The 26,754-nt window shown below is 32.9% G+C and overlaps 1 protein-coding gene across 2 annotated transcripts in view; it reads right to left on the bottom strand.

Moving 5' to 3' along the window:
* Positions 1-26,754, bottom strand: part of Sytalpha (Synaptotagmin alpha) — a 760,002-nt gene that overhangs the window by 557,808 nt on the left and 175,440 nt on the right. For both annotated transcript variants that reach the window (XM_075358087.1, XM_075358086.1), the window contains exon 3: positions 14,195-14,296. The gene's annotated coding sequence lies outside the window, so the exon portion shown is untranslated. The remainder of the gene's footprint in view (positions 1-14,194; positions 14,297-26,754) is intronic.

Here is a 26,754-nt window from a genome sequence, read left to right as displayed (position 1 = left end):
ATTAGGTTTAACAGTTTTTCTCTGTTTATTGTTTCATAGCATCGCCGTTTATATTGCGCAATTTATTGAAAATCAATCGCATACAATGAAAATTTATTTATATAAAGTGTTTTTTCCTAAAGTTTTATTTTCTGTGCGGGAAGTAAAGGTACAAATAACTGTACAGATTAACTACCAAGGTAGTACAGTTTTAGGTGAAACAAACTTCTAGTGAAACGATTAAGATTAATAATTAATTATTGTGGAAAAGAGTAGCTGCATACACTTTAAAAAAAGACATATAACTTATTAAAAAAATTAAATTAGATTTAAGGTAGGAACAAGAAATTATTTGAATTAACCAATTCAAACGCTTCTGAAGAAAGTTAGCAACAAACTTTACAGATTTTACTTTTTGATAAGAAAAGATTAGTTTTCTGGGTGGGAATTTGTTAAAAAAACATCTATTTCAACATCTTCAGCCGTTTAGGAATTGCGTAGGTTTTCCGAGTCCGAGAAAAGTCACTCAGACGTTCTGAAAAATACACTGAAAAAAAGGTTTCGGACGACACAAAAATTATTAAAATTAGACCGGTAAAACTCAGAAATAAGTATGTTTTATGTAGCTTTTTTAAAATGGATATATTTAATGCGTATTTATTTTCTTTGTATGAATAAAAACTAATAGAAAAAGTTATTTTTTTATAAAGTTATCAGCGACTAGTGTGTACTTCGACTGCTCTGTTGTGCCTGAATGAACATATTAAGGCTATTTCAAAGCGTGATTGTTCAACAACCAACGATCTGTGTAATATACAGATCTATATAATTTTATGTATCTATATAATTTTACAATATAAATTCGATAAAAATATTATCTCATTATTCACACTTATATATAAATTCAAAACCTAAACCGACAACGATTGTTAACGTCTATATGCCTACAAGCGCCCATGATGATGATGAGGTAGAATGTGTATACGAAGAGATTGATGAAGCAATTAAACACGTAAAAGGAGATGAAAATTTAATAATAGTTGGAGATTGGAATGCAAGCATTGGAAAAGGCAAGGAAGGAAATATAGTGGGTGAATACGGGCTGGGCAAAAGGAATGAAAGAGGGGACCGACTTATAGAGTTTTGCACGAAGTATAATTTAGTAATTGCCAACACCCAATTTAAAAATCATAATAGAAGAATATACACTTGGAAAAAGCCAGGCGATACTGCAAGGTATCAGATAGATTATATCATGGTTAAGCAAAGATTTAGAAATCAACTCGTGGACTGCAAAACTTACCCTGGAGCAGACATTGATAGCGACCATAATTTGGTGATAATGAAATGTAGATTGGGGTTTAAAAACCTGAACAAAAGGTGTCAGATGAATCGGTGGAATTTAGAGAAGCTTGAGGAAGAGGAGGTAAAGAAGATTTTTGAGGAGGACATCGCAAGAGGTCTGAGTAAAAAAGATAAGATAGAAAATGTAGAAGAAGAATGGGAGAATGTTAAAAAGGAAATTCTTAAATCAGCAGAAGCAAACTTAGGCGGAATAAAGAGAACTGGTAGAAAACCTTGGGTTTCAGACGATATATTGCAGCTGATGGATGAACGTAGAAAATATAAGAATGCTAGTGATGAAGAAAGTAAAAGGAACTATCGGCAATTAAGAAATGCTATAAACAGGAAGTGCAAACTGGCGAAAGAAGAGTGGATTAAAGAAAAGTGTTCAGAAGTGGAAAGAGAAATGAACATTGGTAAAATAGACGGAGCATACAGGAAAGTTAAGGAAAATTTTGGGGAACATAAATTAAAATCTAATAATGTGTTAAACAAAGATGGTACACCTATATATAATACGAAAGGTAAAGTCGATAGATGGGTGGAATATATTGAAGAGTTATACGGAGGAAATGAAATAGAAAATGGTTTTATAGAGGAAGAAGAGGAAGTTGAGGAGGATGAAATGGGAGAAACAATACTGAGATCTGAATTTAAGAGAGCATTAAAAGATTTAAATGGCAGAAAGGCTCCTGGAATAGACGGAATACCTGTAGAATTACTGCGCAGTGCAGGGGAGGAGGCGATTGATAGATTATACAAACTGGTGTGTAATATTTATGAAAAAGGGGAATTTCCGTCAGACTTCAAAAAAAGTGTTATAGTAATGATACCAAAGAAATCAGGGGCAGATAAATGTGAAGAATACAGAACAATTAGTTTAACTAGTCATGCATCAAAAATCTTAACTAGAATTCTATACAGAAGAATTGAGAGGAGAGTGGAGGAAGTGTTAGGAGAAGACCAATTTGGTTTCAGGAAAAGTATAGGGACAACGGAAGCAATTTTAGGCCTCAGATTAATAGTAGAAGGAAGATTAAAGAAAAACAAACCGACATACGTGGCGTTTATAGACCTAGAAAAGGCATTCGATAACGTAGACTGGAATAAAATGTTCAGCATTTTAAAAAAATAAGGGTTCAAATACAGAGATAGAAGAACAATTGCTAACATGTACAGGAACCAAACAGCAACAGTAGCAATTGAAGAACATAAGAAAGAAGCCATAATAAGAAAGGGAGTCCGACAAGGATGTTCTCTATCTCCGTTACTTTTTAATCTTTACATGGAACTAGCAGTTAATGATGTTAAAGACCAATTTAGATTCGGAGTAACAGTACAAGGTGAAAAGATAAAGATGCTACGATTTGCTGATGATATAGTAATTCTAGCCGAGAATAAAAAGGATTTAGAAGAAACAATGAACGGCATAGATGAAGTCCTACGCAAGAACTATCGCATGAAAATAAACAAGAACAAAACAAAAGTAATGAAATGTAGTAGAAATAACAAAGATGGACCACTGAATGTGAAAATAGGAGGAGAAAAGATTATGGAGGTAGAAGAATTTTGTTATTTGGGAAGTAGAATTACTAAAGATGGACGAAGCAGGAGCGATATAAAATGCCGAATAGCACAAGCTAAACGAGCCTTCAGTAAGAAATATAAGTTGTTTACATCAAAAATTAATTTAAATGTCAGGAAAAGATTTTTGAAAGTGTATGTTTGGAGTGTCGCTTTATATGGAAGTGAAAGTTGGACAATCGGAGTATCTGAGAAGAAAAGGTTAGAAGCTTTTGAAATGTGGTGCTATAGGAGAATGTTAAAAATCAGATGGGTGGATAAAGTGACAAATGAGGAGGTATTGCGGCAAATAGATGAAGAAAGAAGCATTTGGAAAAATATAGTTAAAAGAAGAGACAGACTTATAGGCCACATACTAAGGCATCCTGGAATAGTCGCTTTAATATTGGAAGGACAGGTAGAAGGGAAAAATTGTATAGGCAGGCCACGTTTGGAATATGTAAAACAAATTGTTAGGGATGTAGGATGTAGAGGGTATACTGAAATGAAACGACTAGCACTAGATAGGGAATTTCGGAGAGCTGCATCATACCAGTCAAATGACTGAAGACAAAAAAAAAAAAAAATTCACACTTAAAAGTGACACGTAGAAACGATTATTCATAAAATATTTTTTTCTGATTTATTAAAACGGAAAAACAGAAAATAAGTTGTATAACGATGAAATTGTTAAAATGTAATATTGGGTTCAAAATTTCACCCAAAAAAAATATACAGCATTATTAAATAAACATACGAGGGTCGATTTTATAAGTAATAATCGTTTTTCTATAAATTAAAATAATTTATTGTAATTCAGAATCCTTGTTTTAAAAATTAAAACTACTTCAACATAATCTTCATTAACAATAAAGCATTTTTGAGAGCGGGAGACGAACTTAACACAACTTCATTAAAGAATGCTGCCACCTGTTCCTCGAATTAGTCGGTAACAGTTTGTAGAAATAATCGTGTGTTTGTATGTATTTTCTGCTTAAAAGTCCCTTTAATTTCAGGAAACGGTGCTATTCAAATGACGTCAGATCCTGATTGTACAGATAATGACGCCAAACATCCCGTTCAAATTTTTGCAATTGTTAACAGAGTTTTAGCAACGTGAGGACGTGCGTTATCTTGGAGCTCAAACCCTCCTTAGGGAGTAGGCCAGGCTTAAGGGTTGTGTAGACGGCGCCTTAACGATTTTTAGGTTTTGCAATACTGTTCTGCGTTGATGGTTTCCCTTTGATGCGATAATCAATCAGGAGCAATAAAAGGAGAATAAAATTTTACGTGAAATATATTCATTTACAAGAATAAATCGAAAATTAAAAATAAATCCCGGTCAAGCTTGTATTTTTACTTCCCTGTACGAAGTAAAGGAAGTATTTTGATGCGAAAAATTTCAGATTTCAACGGAAATATCCATTTTGACCATCCCTGAATTCATTTTACTAGTTTCGGCGTGACGTCTGTACATAAGTATGTATCTTGCACAACTCAAAAACGATTAAACGTAGGATGTTGAAATTTTTCATTTAGGACTGTTATAATATCTAGTTGTGCACCCCTTTTCCCCTTTTAATCGACTGAATACAAACGAATTTTGATTTTGGACTTTTTCTTAAGCGCAGTAATAAGTCCTCATCGAAAGATTTTCAACGATATACCATAGGTGGTACTTATTTTCATCGGTTCCAGAGCTATAGCCAAAAATTTTAATTAATGAAAAATTTTAAAATTTTAATTAATGAAATATTTGAATCTTATAAGGGGAAGCCACATCGGTTCGAATCAAACTTCATCTCCTTTTTTTAACTTTTTTTTTAATTTAAATATATTGATTTATTAATAATTATTTAAAAAAATTTACGATGAAAATAATATTCAATAAAAAAAAATGAAAAAATATCAAAAGTTTTTAATGCATTAAAATTTTATGTAGTTTTCATTAAAAAAAAAAAAAAAAAAAATGTGTGAATGTAATTTAATAGGCGTACAAGAAAGTCATGTCTTGTCCACATCAGATTTTTTCATAATCTGATTTCCACATCATTTTTCTATGGATTAGCTTCTAGCTGGGCGAGTATCATTATCAAAAGAAAAAAATTAAATTGTAATTTAATTGAAACATATTTTTCAATGTGTACAAAAGAAAAGACTTATGTCATTCTTTGTAAAAATGTTACCTTCATTTACATATAAGAGAGTTATCAAATAAATTTGTTATAACAAGATTAACAACAAACAACGATTATTTTAAGTTAAAAATAAGTTATTTAAACTGTTAATGTGAATAGCTATTATTCAAACAAAGGCAGTTCGTAAACGCATTAAAAAATAACAAAATAAAAAGATGTAGTGCATAGTTAACGTGTTATTTACTTCACTATAATTTATATCGATTTAAGAAATGCGTAACAGAGCGTTATTTAATTTTTCAGTTTATTTTATTTTATTTCTTAACAGACAAAACTTATAATACTATTCAATTCACAGTTATTTGATCCTTAATGACGTAGAACTTGCTTCTATTTTACTAAGTTTATGAAAATTAAAAAGCCGTAACAATTTTCCGACTTCCTTTAACATTTCCTTCTCCTCAAAAAAAGATTTACGGTTTAATTTCTCTTAAGCTGATATTATTTAACTTTAACAGCCGCATTAAAACGAACTAATATTTTATAGATTAAAATAAAATTATACGTAAATTAAATTAGTAAAGTGGTAATAATAATAATAATAAATAATTTTCCAATTTTTGTAGTATAGTGGTAATGTCTGGGACTTACATCCGGAGATCCCGGGTTCGAATCCCGTAGACTGAGCATTTCAAACGCTATGAATTTAAGCCTTCACATTCCTAATTATAAATATTTTTGTAAGCTTCTGTGATAAATTAATTCATCACTAAAATAAGAAAACAAATAAAACGGCATTTTATAGATGTAGGAATTTATACTCGCATTTCAGAATCGACATCTATATTAATAAAATAATTTCTGTTATAATATTTCTTTCTGCAGCTATTTTTTATGTATTTATTTATTTTTTTAATTTCTATATTAAGTATGAACCGATGAAATTTTATTATATAATTTAACTAGCTCCCCGTCGCAGCCTCGCCCGCGTTATACGGTTACCTTTATTTTACGTTTATTAGTCAATTAACCAGAGGCAGGTGCAGCAGTTACACGTACAGTAACGGTGGGAGTGACTGTCGAGGTTGAGCCACAGCGCCGTATACCTTCGCACCCCTAAAAAAAATCGGAAACGGTTTTTAAATATTTATCCGAAGAGTATTTACAAGTTCAAATCTATTGACTATTTAGTTTACCGTAGTCAGGATTTGAAAAATTCACAATCGTTGTTCAAAAATAATTAATTATACCTTTCTTCATCACCTTTTAAGGTCGTATTTCAAAAATCTAGAAATCGGTTTATCGACGTGAAAATTACACTCGCCAAAAATAAGGTTGATTTCTTCATTTGTCGAAGAGAAATTAAAAACTAACAGGGTTTCAAAAAAAAATTCAAAAATCAATTTTAACACTTGACACTCGAATAAAACCCTAAATAATAAGCCCTCGTTGACAGATTTTCAACGATATTAGTACTTTCATCGGTTCCAGAGTTATAGCCAAATAAGACTTCATCTCCTTTTTGTTTACTTTTTTTAAATTCAAATTATCGATTTATTAATAATTATTTTAAACTTATTTCATTTGAAATTGAGATACGATCGTCCAATTCTTTAATAAAGTGGACAGTTACACGATCGCTAAAATATTAGTTTTTATTAACAACCGCAATCGATACTTGGTAGGATTAATAAGGTGTATAGACAAAGCAGAACTCTGTTGGAACCGCAGTTCATGCTCTGGATACGGATTTAACAATATTTCATTTTCGCTAACATGAAGTGATCAATTGCTAGGTGTGCGACAGCCATATATTTTATCTTTATTAAATTGAAATGTATCAATTTTCTTCAGAAAAATTCATAAATTCCCATTAAACTGAAGTATCATTATTATTATTTTTATTATTACGTGACATTCTATTTATTATAAAATAGAACTGAATTAACTCGAATGTAACGTGTTTTATATGTAATATTTTATTTCGGGTTTTTATTTATCTGTGATTTTCTTCTTCCTTTCCTTCATCGATGTATTAAGTATAAATATACATACTGTTTATATATATTTTTTTTGCTTACTTAATTAATTTACCGCAGAAGGTTACAGAGAAGCTTGTACGTGGGAATACGAGAATGGAAATATTGTAGCGTTTAAAAATTCCATGCCTGACCTTGATTCGAACCCGGTGCCCCCCAGATGAAAGGCCGAGACGCTTCTATTCCTTCACGGAGAGGTTTTATACGTATAAATTTATTATATATATAATGTGCAAAACCTTTCGTGTTTATATTATCATATATACATGAATTATTAAAATGTATAATATTTATATATTACCGTTTATATTTTTCAATTTTTATTGTTATCATTTCTGATTAGATTAATATATTTAACTGATATTAAATTAAAATCAGTAATATGAAATTTTCTTTCTATTATTTTATTTCGTTCTACTATGTCGATTACTATTATTATATTTTTAAATAAACAACTAACAAAAATGTTTTGTTTAATTATATAATTAATGAAAACATTTAATAATTTACATATTATAAATATTTAAACCTCTCAAAAGCTAAAATTATCTTGGGAAGCAACACTAGTGTTAATAAATTAATTTGTCTATACGTAATATTATTAACAGAATTGGTGTAAATAAAAGATATTTTTAATCCTTACTTTGTTTTCCGTGTTTAATAGTCTGTTATGTTATTTTAGAGAAATATAAGTTATAGAGAGAAATGAACATTGGTAAAATAGACGGAGCATACAGGAAAGTTAAGGAAAATTTTGGGGTGCATAAATTAAAATCTAATAATGTGTTAAACAAAGATGGTACACCGATTTATAGTACGAAAGGAAAAGTCGATAGACGGGTGGAATATATTGAAGAGTTATACAAAGGAAATGAATTAGAAAATGGTGTTATAGAAGAAGAATCCGTTGAAGCGGATAAAAGGGGAGAAACAATACTGAGATCTGAATTTAATAGAGTATTAAAAGATTTGAATGGCAGAAAGGCTCCTGGAATAGACGGAATACCTGCAGAATTACTGCGTAGTACAGGTTAGAAAGCGATTTATAGATTATACAAACTGTTTTGTAATATTTACGAAAAAGAGTAAGTTCCGTCAGACAATGTGTCAGTCCAAAAATAGTGTTATAGTCCGTCAGTTCAAAAATAGTGTTATAGTCATGATACCAAAGAAAGCAGGAGCAGATAAATGTGAAGAATACTGAACAGTTAGCTTAACTAGTCAACCATCATTAACTAGTCAAATCTTAACTAGAATTCTGTACAGAAGAATTAGAAGAGTAGAGTAGAAGAAGTGTTAGGAGAAGACCAATTTGGTTTCAGGAAAAGTATAGGGACAAGGGAAGCAATTTTAGGCCTCAGATTAATAGTAGAAGGAAGATTAAAGAAAAACAAACCAACATACTTGGCGTTTATAGACCTAGAAAAGGCATTCGATAACGTAGACTGGAATAAAATGTTCAGCATTTTAAAAAATTAGGGTTCAAATACAGAGATAGAAGAACAATTGCTAACATGTACAGGAACCAAACAGTAACAGTAACAATTGAAGAACATAAGAAAGAAGCCGTAATAAGAAAGGGAGTCCGACAAGGATGTTCCCTATCCCTGTTACTTTTTAATCTTTACATAGAACTAGCAGTTAATGGTGTTAAAAAACAATTTAGATCCGGAGTAACAGTACAATGTGAAAAGATAAAGATGCTAAGATTTGCCGATGATATATTAATTCTAGCTGAGGGTAAAAAAGGTTTAGAAGAAACATGAATGGCACGGATGAAGTCCTACGCAAGAACTACCGCATGAAAATAAAAAAGAGTAAAACGAAAGTAATGAAGATGAGCCACTGAATGTAAAAATAGGAAGAGAAAAGATTATGGAGGTAATTTTGTGATTTGGGAAGTAGAATTACTAAAGATGGACGAAGCAGGAGCGATATTAAATGCCGAATACCACAGGCCAAACGAGCCTTCAGTCAGAAATATAATTTGTTTACATAAAAAATTAATTTAAACATCAGGAAAATATTTTTGAAAGTATATGTTTGGAGCGTAGCTTTATATGGAAGTGAAACTTGGACGATCGGAGTACCTGAGAAGAAAAGATTACAAGATTTTGAAATGCGGTGCTACAGGAATGTTAAAACTTAGACGGCTGAATCAAGTGACAAACGAAGAGGTGTTGCGGCAAATCGATGAAGAAAGAAGCATTTGGAAAAATATAGTTAAAAGAAGAGACAGACTTCCAGGCCGCATATTAAGGCATCCTGGAATAGCCGCTTTAATATTGAAGGGACAGGTAGAAAGGAAAAATTGTGCAGGCAGGCAAAGTTTGGAATATGTATAACAGATTGTTAGTGATGTAGGATCTAGGAGATATACTGAAATGAAACGACTACCACTAGACAGGGAATCTTGGAGAGCTGCATCAAACCAGTCAAATAACTGAAGACAAAAAAGTTAATTTACAGCTAAAAGAATGTAATAATAATTTTTAATATTTCCAAATGTTCAATCTATCATGGACCTGTTACTGCTGTTTCAAGCGTATCAAATTCTTACCGGCATAGATGATTTTTAATACATTATTTTACAGTTTATTATCTATATATAGTGTATCACGAAGGCTTCACGGGACTTTCATTATTCTACTCATGAAAATAATGGAAAATATTCACGCATACAAACATATATCCTAAAATGCTTCCTTTGCGAGTTACGGCTAGTGAAAATTTTGCTTAGATATCAGCCACCCAAGTGAAATGAGGTCCTACTGAAATTTTTACGAAGTTAATTAAGGAACAGAATTAGTGATTTCTTATAACCTTTAACCTGAAAAATCGATTGAAATAAGTCCCAGAACCGTATCTCTAGAAGGTTTTGAAAAATTTGTGGTGAAACCCAATAAATTAGAGTAAAAATCCCTTTTTTATGTTCAACAAACAATAACTTTGTTAAATGATTAATAAACATAAAAAGCTTTTAAACCTAACTTGTAGAAAATTTATCCTGTACAAAATGTTGTAAGATAAGTTGAATAAATCAAGGAAAAGTTACAAAAATTCAAATTTTATTTAGAAATAGTGCTTTACTACATTTATCAGAAAAGTACTTATTTAATGGAAACCAAAACTAAATTCTTTTTTTGGAGATATGAAAAATTTGTAGAAGCAAAATTTACAGTTAAAAAATTTTTAAAAAAACCTGGAAATTACGCAACAATTGTAAAATAAAAATATTCACACTTTTTTTATTCAAAGGTATGTGGAGTCTTCAAAAATTTATTTATTTTTTTTATTAATTTCGTAGTTAGTTTAACGTGTTCTGTATATTTTTATTCTTTACTGAAGTGTTTATATATGTATTTCTAACGTTCAATGCATGTACACCAATTAATAATTAATTTTATTTAGCATAGCCCGTCGGTATATATAATATATAAAACCTTTTTTATAAATTATAATTTCCGTTTACCAACAGTTATTAACTCATTAAATCTAATATTAAATATTAATATAATAGATTACATCACATATTTAATCTATCTCGGTTTAATATGCGAAGAGAATTTATAATATATATATTTAATTAACATATGTTCCTGAAGATGTTAATAATATTTTCCGAAAGCGCTAGAACATAATCATTACTAATGATTGTTGGTTAGCGGAGATGATAATTTATAACAAATCTTTTATATATTAATAATTAATTAGTACATGGGAATCAAATTAAATTTTTTTTCAAGAATCTTTTTGGTCGATTAATTTTGCTTAATTTAAATTATAGAACAATTTTAATGCGCTTCTATTCATACCACTAAGATGTTTTTTTTAAATCGTCATAAAGAATATGGATAATTATAGTTAGAAATTTCCTGTTTCTGCTTTGTTGGTGCTTGTAAGGTATGAGCGGTACTAATTGTATGACAACGGAGAGCGGAAAGTGCTCGCACCCTCAAGCTGAGGTACTACCTATTTGACGTCAGTGCTTTTAACTATGGAAGACAGAAGGCATCTATCTGTATTTGCATTAGACAAACATTAATTCGGTCGCTGTATTTTTCCTCTATGTTATGGAAGTGCAGCTGTAGTTAATTTGCTAGTTAGTTAATGGTATTTGGTTCTAATGTGCTATTCAATATATTTTATAAAGTATTTTGTATTTATCCTGCGCCAACCCCCTACTTTAATCATAAAGTTATATAAAATAAATTTATTACCTAAATTTCTGAATACGGTTTAAGTACATAAAATATTAAAAATATTTCAGTGAAATGGTTAAATATCGGAATTAATTATTTTTTCATTATTTAAAAAATTATTCAATTTTTATTTTGCAAATAACTTCAAAGTTCATTGAGTACTCGTATCGTGCATTTAAAAAGTAACTGTACGGTTAATAAGATTTGAATTTGAATCGTGCAGCGATGCAAAACACTTTTAATATCAGCCGATACCGACAATTCTATTCATAATAACAGTAACCTAATTGACTGAATGTTCTGTATAATGCGCAATTCTTAACTCTCCGGATAATATGTTCAAAATATTTTCTGAAAAATAGCAGAATAAATTTGTATCGATTTCCTTTTCATCTATTTACTTGAAAATTATTTTTACCAACTTTTATTTTAAGGTTGATTTCATAAGAAGCTACCCATTTACCCATTGTAATGGGTACCATGATTAGACTTCCGGAAATTTATAAACTTATAACTTAACTAATAAACTTTTGTATATATACATTTATATAATATATATATATATATATATATATACACACAGTGAAATGTGAAATGTGAAAAGTGAAATGTATATATATACATATATACATTTCACTTTCTTGTGGACGCGATAACTGCCGTAATTTTGTGCCAATCACTTTCAAATTGATAAATAAAATATAACGACCAAAAATCTCGGTCGAGTTACGGGATGGAAACGGGGGAGGGTTTTTTCGAGAAAAAAAATATCGATATAACTTTCTTATTAAGTAAAATATCGAATTCGTTTAAAGTTTTTACTGTTCTTTGGATAAGGGCCTAAATCTTATTAAAGTAAATTTTTTTGATATCGCCAACCGTTGGCCCAGGGGGTGGAAAAAATGAATTTTCTTATTCAAAAAACTCATACCTTCCTTAATAGGCACAATATCGAATCGGTTTAAAGTGGTCGTTAGTTCTGTAAACATTACCTAAAAACTTTCTCTGAAACAATTGTTAATATTACCAACCCTTACGGCAAGGAATGACAAAAACAAAACAGTAACGACCAAAAATCTCGGTCGAGTTACGGGATGGAAACGGGGAAGGGCTTTTTCGAGAAAATAAAATATCGATATATTAAGTATAAATACTTAATTATATTAAGTAAAATATCGAATTCGTTTAAAGTTCCTACTATTCTTGGATAAGGACCAAGGGGTGGAAAAAATTGGGTTTCAAGGACAAAAAATATCTCAGCTTCCTTAATAGGCACAGGATCGAATCTGTTTAAAGCGGTCTCTAGTCCTCTAAATGTTACTTAAAAGTTTTTTCTGAAACTATGAAACTCGTTTAACTATGAAACAATTGTCGTACTGAGTGAATCTGAAGTGAACGCATTTAAACTGCCGTGACTTTTTACTGTGTTTATTTTAATTATTGCAAGTGACAATATTTTATCGGCAAAAAGTGGGATTTTTCTGTGTGTTATCTTTGTTAAATGTGAAAGTGTGTAAATATGCCTAGACTTAAGAAGAAAAGTTCGGTATATTCAAACAAGGTATGATATCTAACGTAAGTTGTAATATGTAACGCGGGTAATGTAGGCCTGTTGTACTTTCAAATCTTCTCAACATCACTGTTACATTATACGTGGTTTTAAACAAAACCTTTTGGAAACGATTGTCTTTTTCTTATCGGTCCAAAGAGATAAACCTAGAATCTCTTACTAATCCTCAAATAGGCGTGTAGTCAAGCAATTCAGATAAAATCATAAGGAAATCTTGATAAGTTTAACAGTCGCTTGTAGTTTAATGCGAAAAAATAGTGTCCGTAAAACACGGAAAGTAATATTTGATACGAGCTCATACAATCCGACGTGGTGCTAAAGTAATAACTTTGCCTCTCATTGAGAGGTTAGTCGGTTCTGATCGCAGTTTGTGGTTAGTCGAGATTATATTACCTTTTATAAAATTCACTTCTAATATTGTCATAAAAGAGTTGTAATTTTTATATGAGCTTTTTAGTTGTTAAATGAATCAATCAACATTATCTATATTTTATACAGATTAATAGATAATTTACATCTTACTTTTCCGTAAAAAGAGAAATTCATGGTATAAAGTTGTTTCTCCTTAAATCCTCTAATTTTCATATAATCGAATTTAAATAATAATTTAATTTAAAAATAAAAAAAAATTATATAAACGAAATCTATTGGTTAATAATTTAATATGAAATTTAGTATACTTAAAAATGTAATTATTATAAAATGATTTTCTTTTCTTCATTCATGTCTTAAAAGTATTATTTAAAAAAAAAAAACAGGAGTATGAAATTTAAAAAGAACTACTTTAAATTTTTCGTATATTTTAACTATATTTCCTGACTGAAAAACTGAAAAATCGATTTCTTACATTCAATTTTTTCGGCAGGGGGGGCAAAGGACAGCCCTCTGCGGAGCTGCCGTTCATCCGCCGAGCTTGTGCGGGTGGGCGGCAGTGATTATGCACGGGGACTCTGGATCCTCCGCGCACGAAGGCACCTCCCGGGGCCAAGTTATGCTTAATTGTGGGTCCGGCCCCGGGAGGGGAGTCGGTGTGGTGGAGGTTTAGTTGGTAAGGCATAGATATACATACGCACTTTAATAATATCTTACAACCTATTAGCGAGTCCAACACTCTGCGTAAATCGCATTCCTCCATTCACAGGAAAAAAAAATTCATGAATGGTAGGCCTGAGTCTGTACAAGACTACACCTCGTTTACTTGACATGTATATCATTCTTATCTCATTGGACCATTGGGGGGGGGGGGGGGTTGCTAATCGTTCACTAGTTGAACAGAATGTAAGTACACATTAGGAACAAGAACATTTATAATTTGAAAAATTAAGTTTAAATAAATAAATATAGTAATCATTTACAAACCTCAGAATTTAATTAAGCGGAAAATCAATCAGATTTGTAAATGACGGTAACCAAATTAATCGTTGTATTGATATTTCTTGTTTCTGGATGACGAAATTAAACCTGTAAAAAAGAAAAAGATTATAACATCGAGAGTTATATGTCTTATAATTTGGATAAATAAAAAACTTATCCGGTGATTATAACCTGAAAATATGTAATGCAAAAATTATTTATAAATTATTAAATCGATATAACAAGTTAAAAATTGTAAATTAGTATGTATTAGTCAACATCAGAATTATTATTTCATCTTAGAACATTAAATTACTCTTAAAAAGAAAAAAATTATCTAATAAAAAAGTAAAATTTAAAAAATAAGCACTGAACTTTATTTTACTTAAGTAAAATAATTTTATAAGTAATAATAATTTTACTTAAAATAATATAGTAAGTCAAGTTTCGAGTCGAAACTGCTAGAAATCAGTATATGTATATATTCGAAATCAGGATTCAATATATCAGATGAAATAAAATACTTTACCCTAAATATATTTAGATCTCAGATTCTTTTAACTTCATTTCATCAGAATTCAGTACCTAAAATATGAAAATAATTTAATCTTTAAGAGAAAACTGAATGCTCACTTGATTGGAATAAATTTTGTTACATTTTAACGGTGCAAGTTGACGTCATACATTAATACGATAAATTTATACGAACATTTTTATAGGAAATTAATTTTAGTCCATATTTAAATTAAAAATTCTGAAAAATGTGACCTGCCTTCGTCGTGGAGGCATGTGATCAATTTGTTGATGTGCTGATTTATGACAAATCTTAATAATAAGAGTAAAATTTAATAAAATGCATCATAAATTTATGAATAAATGTAAGCGTACAGAGTACAATATACAAACGGCTTATATATAAATAACCATCTCCAGGAATTATAAGAATCCCCATATCAAACAGGAAAAAGAAAAAGTAAAATAGAAAATAAAAAATGAAACGGTTTCCCGTTATCTTCTTCACAGAGTCAGGTATACTGTTACATATCAGCCCACCAAATATAGTTCGTAATCAACATTACAAGTTACATATTTATTCTGCTCTAGACCTAAGTATCGCAACAGAGTATTAATAGGTCTATAATTAACTCGGATGTCAGTATCTCTGCATTATATATTGGACTTTTAATTTCAAATTGTTACATATACATTTACTTTCCCGTCTATCCGTATAGCAGAGCTACAGCTTTAGGAGATAAAGTACTGTAATCTGTCCAATTTAGGCACGGGCGATTTTCACTGGATCCTTTAGATTTCGACACCTAAGGAACCCAAAAACCAAATGAAAATTTTCCGGATCTTCGTATGTACGTGTGTGTTCGGGGTGTTGACCTCTTAATTCCCTTATATCTCCAGACCTACTGGACTGATTTTGACCGGAATTGGTCAGATTACTTCTATATATAGGGCATTGATGCAATTAATTTTTCAAGGATCCCCTACCGCTATGTCAGACTGATGCGGTCATATCTGCTAGACCGACATTTTGTCGTGCGCGTAGGGGAAACGATTTCCTCCACCAGAGAAATAGCCGCTGGGGTTCCCCAAGGAGCAGTACTTTCCCCGTTCTTGTACACTTTGTACGTGAACGATATGCCGCTGTCGGAAGGGGTCAAAACGGCCCTTTACGCAGACGACACGGCATATTTTTACGAATCCGCAAATGTGGATTACGCGGTCCGGAGGCTCCAAAGGCAGCTGGACTTAGTGGAACCGTGGCTCGACATGTGGAGAATTAGGGTCAACGGTGAAAAATCGGTGGCCGTGATGTTCACATGCAAGACACGAAAACCGACCAGAGAGCTGGAAATCTCAGGGGAGAAAATCCCTTTTGAGAAAACGGTTAAGTACCTGGGGGTGGTGTTGGACAGGCGGCTTACCTTCGGCGAACATGTAAATTATGCGACCCGGAGGGCTAAGGCCGCCAGAGCCTCGCTATACCCAGTGCTGAACAGTGCCAGCCCGTACCCACTGGCAACTAAGCTCCTCATTTTTCGGCTGTACGTACTGCCGATTCTACGTTCTGCCGAACCGGGTTCGAACCCCGATCAGGCATGACTTTTATATCCGCTATACCCAAAAAGTATCTTCTACAAAATAAATAAGTTAAAAATTCTAAAATGGCAGCCGTTTAAATTTTTTAACGATTAATAGCTGTAAATATTAGTTATATCGAATTATGTTTTATTTGATAAAATTTTAATCTTTTTATTATAAAAAGATTACACCCTTATTTTTTCAAGTCCTTTGATTAATAGATAATACATAGCTAAAATTGTTAAAGTTGATCGTAAAAATTATACCACTTTGACAATTTTGTGCGTATTCCATTACCAGCGGCTACTCATATGCACTTGACGGGTAACATGAGCCCTTAGACGCTTAATTGTTTAATCTTCAGTCGCGGCAGCTTTGGTTGCTGCTTGAAGATCAGATGCGGATTTTTTGTAGAATATATGTTTTTTTTTTATAAAAAAAAGAAGGAAAATAAAAAATGATTCATCGAAATCGGCGGAGTAGTTATTATTTGATTCCGTAACAAACAAAAGAAATTTTAGATTTTTATATAAGTATTATAGCTAATAACAGAAATTATTTTTAATTCGATCACTAAAGAAAGTGAAAGAAAAAACTGTTAGATAGAAAAAAGATAAACCGAGATAGGTTTTTTTTTGTTTAGTTTGGTGTCCGGAATCAGTCCTTTAAGTTTGAGCAACACCTTTCAGGACATTTTGTATACATTAAGCGTGACTTAAAATGAAATGATATTTTAGATTTGCCGCCATTTTTTTCATGGTAATGATTTTTATATACTGTTATCAGTAAATCTTGAGATTAAATTACGAAAAAGTATACACTTGAACAACGCGTAGAAATTGTAAAAATTCAACTTAAAAGTGGTGAAAATTTTACGAAAACTGAACTAAAATGCCGTACTTTTTTTTGTCATCATAACGCACCTTCTTGTAATACCGTGGTAAATTTAATCATAAATTTGAATCGACCGGTTCAGTTCTAAACAAAAAAATCAGCGGCCGTTCTCATACAGCTCGTTGGAATGAAATCGTGGCCGGTATTAAGAAAATCCTTCATCATCGCAGTCGACATTTAAGCATTTCCAGAATCTCTAACGAATTTTGACGAAAGATTTGAATTTTTTCGCTTACAAGGTTCAGTCGACACAACTATTGAATCGCAACCATTAAAATGGTGCTCTTCGGTCATGGGAATTTTGAGGAGTACTTGTGCAGATTTAGAAGGCGGGAGTCTCCTAGATACAGATACTGCCCCAATATCGATACTGCAGAACATACGGTTTACCACTTCTGAAGGTAGAACCGAGTGCATAGACAACTAGGGTTACATGAGCTGATATAGAAGTCCACCACAGACTTTACGGGAACGAGAGTGGAATCTGGTCTTCAAAGTAGCGGTCGTCATCCTGCAAACCAAAGAGGTAGAGAACAGTTATAGGATCTCGGCGCAGGAGGATGAGACAAGCGAGTGAGAAGATCTGTGAAACAGATGAAGATGCTGACCGGTGAAGGAGGGGGTGACCGACAGCACTCTGGGGAGCCGTCGTTCGTCCGTAAGGTATGATATTGATGTATACAATGACATGTTGTTTCAACAGGACGGTGCAATGTGCCAAACTGCCACTGAAACCATGTAGGTTTTGTAAGAAAAAATTAACGGTTGCGTTATCTCGCAGCAAGCTGATGTGAATCGGCTGCCAAGATCGTGTGACTCGACTCTGACGTTTTTTCTTTGGGGTCATCTTAAGGATCAATAAATCACGAACAATTGAGGACTTAAAGAAGAAATTCGATACAACATTGCAATGTTTTGGAAAAATTGTGAAAAGTGAACATGTGCAACCAAAGCCGGGGCTGATGTCAGAAGATTTGTAGTACGCATAACCTTCACGTCACTACTTTCTAACAAAGGAAAAATATTTTCAATTATTAAATAAAAAATATAGTTTATTAAAAAATGAAAATGTCAACTCACTTTGGAACACTTTATATTTTGTATAATACTCGTATTTACTTCTTTTTTTTGTTATAGATGAGTCTGAGAAATGCCATTTACGCACCCCCCCCCCCCTCCCCCCACATAATTGGGGGAGAGTCGGACTCGCACGAGTTCGGCTAGATGTTATTAAGAGCCTCTGTGTACCCGCACCCTACCGACTAAAACTCCTATCTCACCGTTTCTCCCCCTCCGCGGACGGTCCTGCAGTTAAGCATTGCATGGCCCCCATATATAATTACTTAGTTTTAATTACTGTATAATTTACTTAATTTTTAATTTTCCTAAACAAAGAAAGAGCTATGAAAAACGTTACTGAAATAAATTTGAGAGTTCTTTAAAATCGTTTCTAACAAAAAATTATTTAAATTAAAAACTAGATGACCGTTTTGATTTTAAACAATTTTTATCTGTGACACTGTTAAGTACTATTTCCAATAATGTATAACAAATAAGTAAAATTAATAAATTTTAAAAAACTTTTAAAAATTAAACATATTTTTAAATGTCAATTTCCACGACTGGGTTAGGTAGTGTCACCGCATTTCGTGCGGAGATCCCGGGTTCGAATCCCGATCACGCACGGCCTTTTTTCATGCGCTACCAATTTCCATCAAACTAATGAATGACTACAGCTGTGGATACCCGCAGTTTCAAAAAAAAAAAATTAAAAAATGAATGTAGAGACAATTAATAAACTGAATTAACAAATGTAATTTGTAATTCAATCACTTTTTTTTTAACAAATGTGAATGAACAGATTTTATGTATAATAGAGCGAAGTCCAGCTAGTAGTATTCGTAGAATACTGCTAGCACGTTATCTGCACATTATCTCCACGTTTGGGGATTCTACGCAACAGTATTTGGCGGATATTAGACGGTGAAGATCATCTATCCATGTCATCCTCAACCAGTTCAATATCTTGAAGAAGATCATCTGCGGCTGAATATTTTCAATGATGATAAAAAAAAACGTGCTTCCATCACTGATATTATTCAAAAATTAAGCAAAATTTACACGATATGGGGTAAAAAATACATAAAATAAACATTTTTGGAAACATGACAATCCTCGTGAAACCATTGAAACTTAATTTCCAGCACGGTGTGGGATTATAGGTAATGTTCTTATCGGAGCTCACATTTTCAACGGTAGACTCTCAGGTAATGATTACCTGAAGTTTATAAAAATAAGAACTTAGAGGATGTTCCATTTAGTACAAAAACAGATATATATTTCCAATACGATGGCGCACCAGCCCGTTTCTACGGTCCTGTTATTCATTATCTGAATGAAGCATTTCCTAACCGCTGGACCGGTCGAGGTAGACCATAATAATAGCCAATTAGATCACCTGATATGAATCGCTTTGATTTCTTTTTGCGGGGATGTACGAAAGGTTTAGAGCTTTTGCATAAAGATCAGAAAACGCAAATGAACTTTTACAAAAAATATCGTGTGCCATTGAAGAAATCAAAAAAGACTCAAGAATACTAGAAAATGCTATCTCATTTGTAAATCGCTGTGCTGAAATGTGTTTTCAGGTAGATGGCGGGCCAACCCACCGGGTTGGTCTAGTGGTTAACGCGTCTTCCCAAATCAGCTGATTTGGAAGTCGAGAGTTACAGCGTTCAAGTCCTAGTAAAGCCAGTAATTTTTACACGGAATTGAATACTAGATCGTGGATACCGGTGTTCTTTGGCGGTTGGGTTTTTCAATTAACCACACATCTCAGGAACGGTCGAACTGAGAATGTACAAGACTACACTTCATTTACACTCATACATATCATCATCTGAAGAATTATCTAAACGGTAGTTACCGGAGGCTAAACAGGAAAGAAAGAAAGAAGAAAGGTAGATGGCGGGCCGGCCTCCGTGGCGCGAGTGGTAGCGTCTCCGTCTTTCATCCGAAGGTCCCGGGTTCGAATCCCGGTCAGGCATGACATTTTCACGCGCTAGTAAAATTTTCATATTCATCTCATCCTCTGAAGCATTACCATAGTGTAATGCATAATGTGGCAAGACCACCACCAAGACCATGGTGGTCTTGGAGGTTAAAAAAAAAAAATACGATTGATGGCGGATATTCTGAACAGTTGATATAATGTACGGTACGGATAATTTATGCTATTTTACTTGGTTGTAGACGTTTAGTTTGATTTTACAATTTTTTCCAATAATAAGAGGGTACTTATTCTGCATTAAACAATACATTCTTTTCATACACTATTACTTGTCTTTTATTGGCTTTATTTACATAAATTTTGAGAATTAAATTCTCTAACAATTTAACCAATAAATTTTACCGGTTTATTGACAATTTAACAAAATTATTTTATTCCAAAGCTAAAAACTGTGTTTTGTCAATTTTTTTTGTTGTTTGTTATTCCATATTTCGTAGAAAATAATGGAAATACAGTTCTGGACCAAGTTTTTAAAATTTGTCAGGTCATAAACCAAAAGAAACCTAAACTTTGGCACCTTTAATTTGCTTTCTCAGATTTTTGGTAGGGCTTCATTTCAGCGGAGGAGCAGAAATCGGGACGAAATTTTTCACTAGCCGTAACTCGCTAACGAAGCGTTTTCGGACCCATGTATATATGAAATTTTTTTCATTATTTTAATGAGGAAAATAAACCCATGAAGTTTAGCAGAATCCTCTCGGGACATTCTGTAAATACTTTTTATACATTAGCGACTGATGCTGATTATTTAATAGTTAATAAGATCATCTATTTTTATATTTCAGTAATTTTTTTGTTAACGGTCTTTGAGCAGTTTCTGGTATTTAAAACTATTGTAATAAACACATTTTATAATAGAACGTTCTTTATATTTACATAGTATATCCTTTTACGGCTTGTTATTGCAATATTTTATGACCTGTTACAGAAAATACAAACCGATGAATAACAAATATTTGCTGTAAACTTAATTAACTGTTAAATAAATAATACTATGTATGCTACCACCAACAAACTCTCATCGTGATACTTTGTATTTAATTTTATTCTAAAAGCAACTTCATTTTTAACAGCGTTTTATTATGCAATATTATAACAGTTAAAGAATACGTTAAAACTTCAATCCATGACAAATATGTGGTTTATTTATTTATTACTAATATTTTTTTTTATTTTGTATTAAAAAGAAATTATCCTTGTGAAATCTCGTAAAATCAAACAATATTATGTAGAACTTTGATGACGCAATGATTTCAAGATAAAACAAATCATGCGCATTTAAAATACAAAAAAAATCTATAAAAATGACGGTATAATTCCATTTACAATGATCCATGATTTTAATCTAAAATTCAAATCGAGTCGAACTTAAATTCATTCTGAAGCTAACCTCAAACTTAAACTGGGGATAAATATTTTAGCGTAGGCATATTTTATTAATCTTCTATTCTTTATAATGTTATAAAATTTCATACCGTTATTAATAAATTTTATTTTTAAATGAATAAAACAAAAAGTTACTTAAAAGTACCGTTTTGGATTAAATTTTAACCTAACGTGACTTTAAATCTTAAGAAAACTCGTAATTATCTAAAAATAGTCCGAATTATAACTCGCTAGCTAATATTTTCTTTGTTTCATTGCACAATTTAGGCAAGGCTATTTTCTGATAATCAACAGTTTTCAAGTTATCGACCATTTTCCTCGAATTATTTGCTACTTCAATCAGGAATAACCATTTTTTAAAATTTAAAAAAAAAATGGTTTGTCGTTTTTAGTTAAAATAAATAATATAATTTATATACTACAATGAATATATATATATATATATATATATATATAAATATAAATAAAGCATAATATTTATATACGTATTACATCATGGATCACGTTTTTAAGCAAAATTGTCCTTAAACACTTCTCAGATCCGGTGATTTAATCTTTAAAAAAAGTATATAATTAGTTGTGCATCGTTTTATAAGGAATATTTAGTAAGTTTTCCCCAACCTCCCAGGGCCGGACCCGCAACTAACCATTATCACGGCCCTAAAAGGTGCCATCGCTTCTAACTACCAGGATGGAGCAGTGCGCGGCCCGGCTATGCCATTCCCAGCCGCCCCACCCCAGTAACCGGGACCCGGTCCTTTGGTGTCATTGCCTCTAACAGGGATACCCCGGAAAGGGCGTCACCGCCCTCTCCTATCTTTAATGATTCTAAATCCTATCTTTAATGAAACCCGCAAGAAAAAATCTAGCGGGGTCAAATCTGAGAAGCCACGAAATTGGACCTTCACGACCGATCCGCTGAACTGGGTATCGAATATCAATAAAATCTCGGACTTCTAGGCTGTAGAGAGGTAGTGTCTCGGTCTTGCTGATAGTAATGGCATCCATCTTGGTATCCATTATCTAACTGAGGAATTACAAAATTTTGAAACATGTACAGATAAACGATACCATTTGCGGTTGCTTCCTGGAAGAAAAACGGGCTGTCAGTTTTTGTTTGCATCACGAATACGGTGCAAAGTTTCATGAGGGTTTTCGCGACTCCATATTCGGCAGTTAGGTGTTCACCTTGCCACCGATTTCCACATAAAACTGCAGCCGAGTAACTTTGTCGTCATCTGTAATGTGTTGAACATAATTAGTTTCTGTGGCTTCAAGTGCAATCGTTTACGTAATCATTCCGCAAACAGTCGTTTTTAGAATACCAGTCTCACGTAACGCACGTTGATTTCTTCGGACTAGGTGCAAAACTTTCTCTGAGTTGATCCACAGCAGCTTCAGGAACTCATGAACCTCCTGGTGATTTCGTATGTTTAACAGAAAAACCTGTCTCAGCTAAGGTTTGGTGCCAAGAGTAAATCGTATGCGTACTACGAGCACCTTTACCGTACTCACGAAAATTACGTTGAACTGTAGCTGCCGACTATAAGTCATGAAATCAAAACACACAGCGAGCACATCCCGTGCTTCATCTTCAACACCAGTAAATGCAGCCATCTTCAACAACACTGGTGACGACACTGATGGCCGAATTTGATAGTAATGAACTAGCCGAGTCAAATCTTGATATGTTTTGCTATGAAATGAGACCTCATCCGAATCTGAAAGTTATCTAAATGGAGTTTTATACGCTTTAAAGTTGTGAAGCCTTTTTGAATCACCTAGTATTACTGTTTCTTTCAACCGACTAGTTTACCCTCGTTCAATCCATAACACCCTTGTAAATTACGTTTTGTTTTATTTTGGTTTTGTATTATTTTGAAGGATAATCCTTCAGTGTGTCGGTCGCAATCTGCAATACCGTATAAATTGATAGTTTAGATTATATCCTTCATGCGGATTACTCCAATCTAGAATACATTAGTTATTGCTAGCTTTATACAAACTTCTTCAAGTCATATGATGCAACTAGCACTGCATTAATTGTTGGTTTTATACCGTCGTTATGAAGGCGCCAAATGCAACGTGTAAGTGAGTTAAAATTTTTTTTTTTAATAATAAAGTTGATTTTTTGACTTTATTACACCAATTTTCTCAGAATTAAGTTCTGTACAAATTTTTATAATGAAATTTTCATTTTATTAGTCGTTTAAAAATTTTGTATTTAAACTAAAAAAAACATTTTTTTCCTCATCGAATTTGTTATTTTACCTTGGATATCCTGAAAACCTGTAAATACAGTTCTAGAACGTATTTTATTCGATTTTTCAGGTCAAAAAACATAACAAACCATCAAGTTTGCCTCATATATAACACCTTAAAACTGTTAATAAGACCTCATTTCACGGGAGGAACTGAAATCCAAACTAAATTTTTCGTTAGCCGTAACTCTATAATAAAGAGTTTTCGGACGTTATTTTTTTATTTATGTAATACCAGTTACGGAATAACAGCACAATGACATGTTGTCAACAGTATTCTGCAAAGATGTCAAGGCATCTGTTCGCAGTCTGGCGAGTAAGTGTAAATGTACAGATAAATGTGTAGTCTTGAACAGACTCAAGCCGATACTCCTGAGACCTGTGGTTAACTGAAATCCAACCGCCAAAGAACATCAGTAACTACAGTCTAGCATTCGCATCCATATAAAAGCAACTGCCTTTACAAGGGCTGAAACCTTAGAAATCTCGATTTCAAAAATCAGCGGATTTTGCGATGACAAGTATAACCACTCAACTAACCCGGTGGGTTAGTCTAGTGATTATATTTTTGTGCGGGTTATATGTTTTTCCTTATTTCAAGCCTTAAAATCAGTTTCCAAATTATTTCCCTTTGGTCTTGAATAATTCTGTGTATATATTTGTTTTTAATTAATATTGAACTTCACAAATTTGTATTTAATTTTAATAGACGTTATTTGCATCGACTTTCCCAGAATCAAATTCTCAAATCAAATTTACAGAACATCAAATTCATAGTTAGCTAGAATTTTTTTATTTGTGTGTTGGTAAATTAAGAATGTATTCTAAACTTAAACAAGTGTATTTTTCGACAAAACCTTTTCGTGTTTAACACCATTTTTCTTAAAACCTAAGTGAGAAAGAGATCTGGGACTATTTCTATTCAATTTCTTAGATAAAAAACCATAAGAAAGCGCTAAATTTCCCCCTCAATTTGTACCCCAAGAACTTTAGTACGGTTTAATTTCACAGAGGGAGCAGAAAGCAGGACTAAATGTTTCACGGGCAAAAACTCGCTAACGGTTTTCTTACCTATATTTAGTCGCCGAATGGCTTCGACGGCACGTGGCACTTAATAACCTTACGGTACCCCTGAGAAGGACTGTTATCGTCGAATGGCTTTGACGGCTCGTAATTCATAACCTTGCGGTGGCCCTGAAAAGGGCCGTTTTATCCGTTAGCTCTGAGAAGAGCTGTTAGGTCCGGAAGCTGGTCTCCGGCAAATTCGTTGAGTTGCGGCTCGTCCATTGTAATCAGACCGGGCTTCCCCTCAGCGGCAGTTGGGCCCCCACTACAGCGTGGCAGTAATGGCCCCCAGAGCCCCGCAGTGTCGGGTCGGCATCGGTCGTCCTTCGCTGGCGCGGCCGAGGCGGTTCTCCCCGAGCGATACCACGCTGGGCCGGCTCCTGCTGTTGAGTCCGCCGGCCAGGGCGATTGAACCCCGGCAAACTGGAGCGGGTAGGTAGCGTCCGCGTCCAGCGGCTCCCTCAGCGGGCCGGCCAAGCCTGCTGCTCCGGCAGGGATATTGGCGTCCGCTAGGAGGTCCCACGTTCAGGCGGCCAGGGAACTTCTTCTTCTTCCTTGTGTTCTTCAGATAGTGGTCGACTATGAATTAAATTTCACTCTCGTGAACGCTTTTTTATTGGAGCCTGAGAGAGGTGGGGCGCATCTCTCCAGGTGTATCAGCGCGTAAGTATACTGTGTTCCAGCTAACATCTGAGCTGCTACCGTGTTCGTCCGCCGATATTAAATTAGGCATATATGTGATAACAGTTTATGTGAATTTTATTTTCTTATTTTTGGCTATAAAATCACCTCCAGAGAGATTGTCATGTAATTTAGAATCATCCTGAATATGTTTTTTTTAGTTTTTTTTATTAAAAGTTATTTTTTTAACAAAATAAGACTACAGGCAGATAAAATAGAGAATATACGATAAAATTCAAGACCTGGAAATAACAATAAGAAAATGACGACTAAAACTCTATGGACAGATGGTCCGAATGAACCGATTAAGGCTAACAAACATATTTTCCAAACACTATGGAATTATAAAGATCAAAAAGACTATTAAGCAGGTGAATGAAAAACTTAAAATTTCATTATAACAGAAAAAACTCTCATGATCGAAAGGAATGTAGAAGGAAGATTTTTGAATTAAAGGTTACTACAGGTGAAAAGAAAGAACTCTACAGAGGAGAATGAACTGAAGAAAAAAGAGCTAAACAGTCCGAAAGATTAAAGAACCTCTGGAAGAAAAAGAAAGAAACTAGATGAAGAAACATTTGCGTGGTCCTTACAGGCCTATCCGATAAGAAAAAAGAAGATATATTTATATAATAATTATAAAATTCCCTGAATTCATGCCACAAAAATTCGGTATATGCTAAAACATAACTCTATTACTCTCTAATCTTCCTCGCAGACTCTCTGTTTTTCATGTGGAAAAGTCTAGATTCAAATACGTTTAGTCGTAGGATTTTATACTAGCTACAAAATGAATCTTCTCTATCGAAAAATAATAATACGTAACTATATTTAAATAATTATAATAAACAGTAGAGAAAATAACATCCTCGTGAAATAACTTCCATCTGTTGGTCAGTAATGTTATACTCGTATTTTAGCCGTGCTGACCGAAATCGTTACTCAATTGTATACACTATTTTTTTTGTTTTTTGTATTAAAGCTTTATACGTAACCTGAACTGAAATCATTATTCCTGTGTAATAATTTTAATATTCAAGTAACGCAATAACATCCATATCTCCGATTTTTTTTCTTTATATTGTTTTATTTTAACTCTTTCTCCTTCAAATATC

Source organism: Lycorma delicatula, chromosome 2 (genome assembly GCF_047948215.1).
Source record: "Lycorma delicatula isolate Av1 chromosome 2, ASM4794821v1, whole genome shotgun sequence".
Lineage (NCBI taxonomy): Eukaryota > Metazoa > Arthropoda > Insecta > Hemiptera > Fulgoridae > Lycorma > Lycorma delicatula.
The sequence above is the reverse complement of the archived record's forward strand: the minus strand, read 5'-3'. Positions and strand labels throughout refer to the sequence as shown.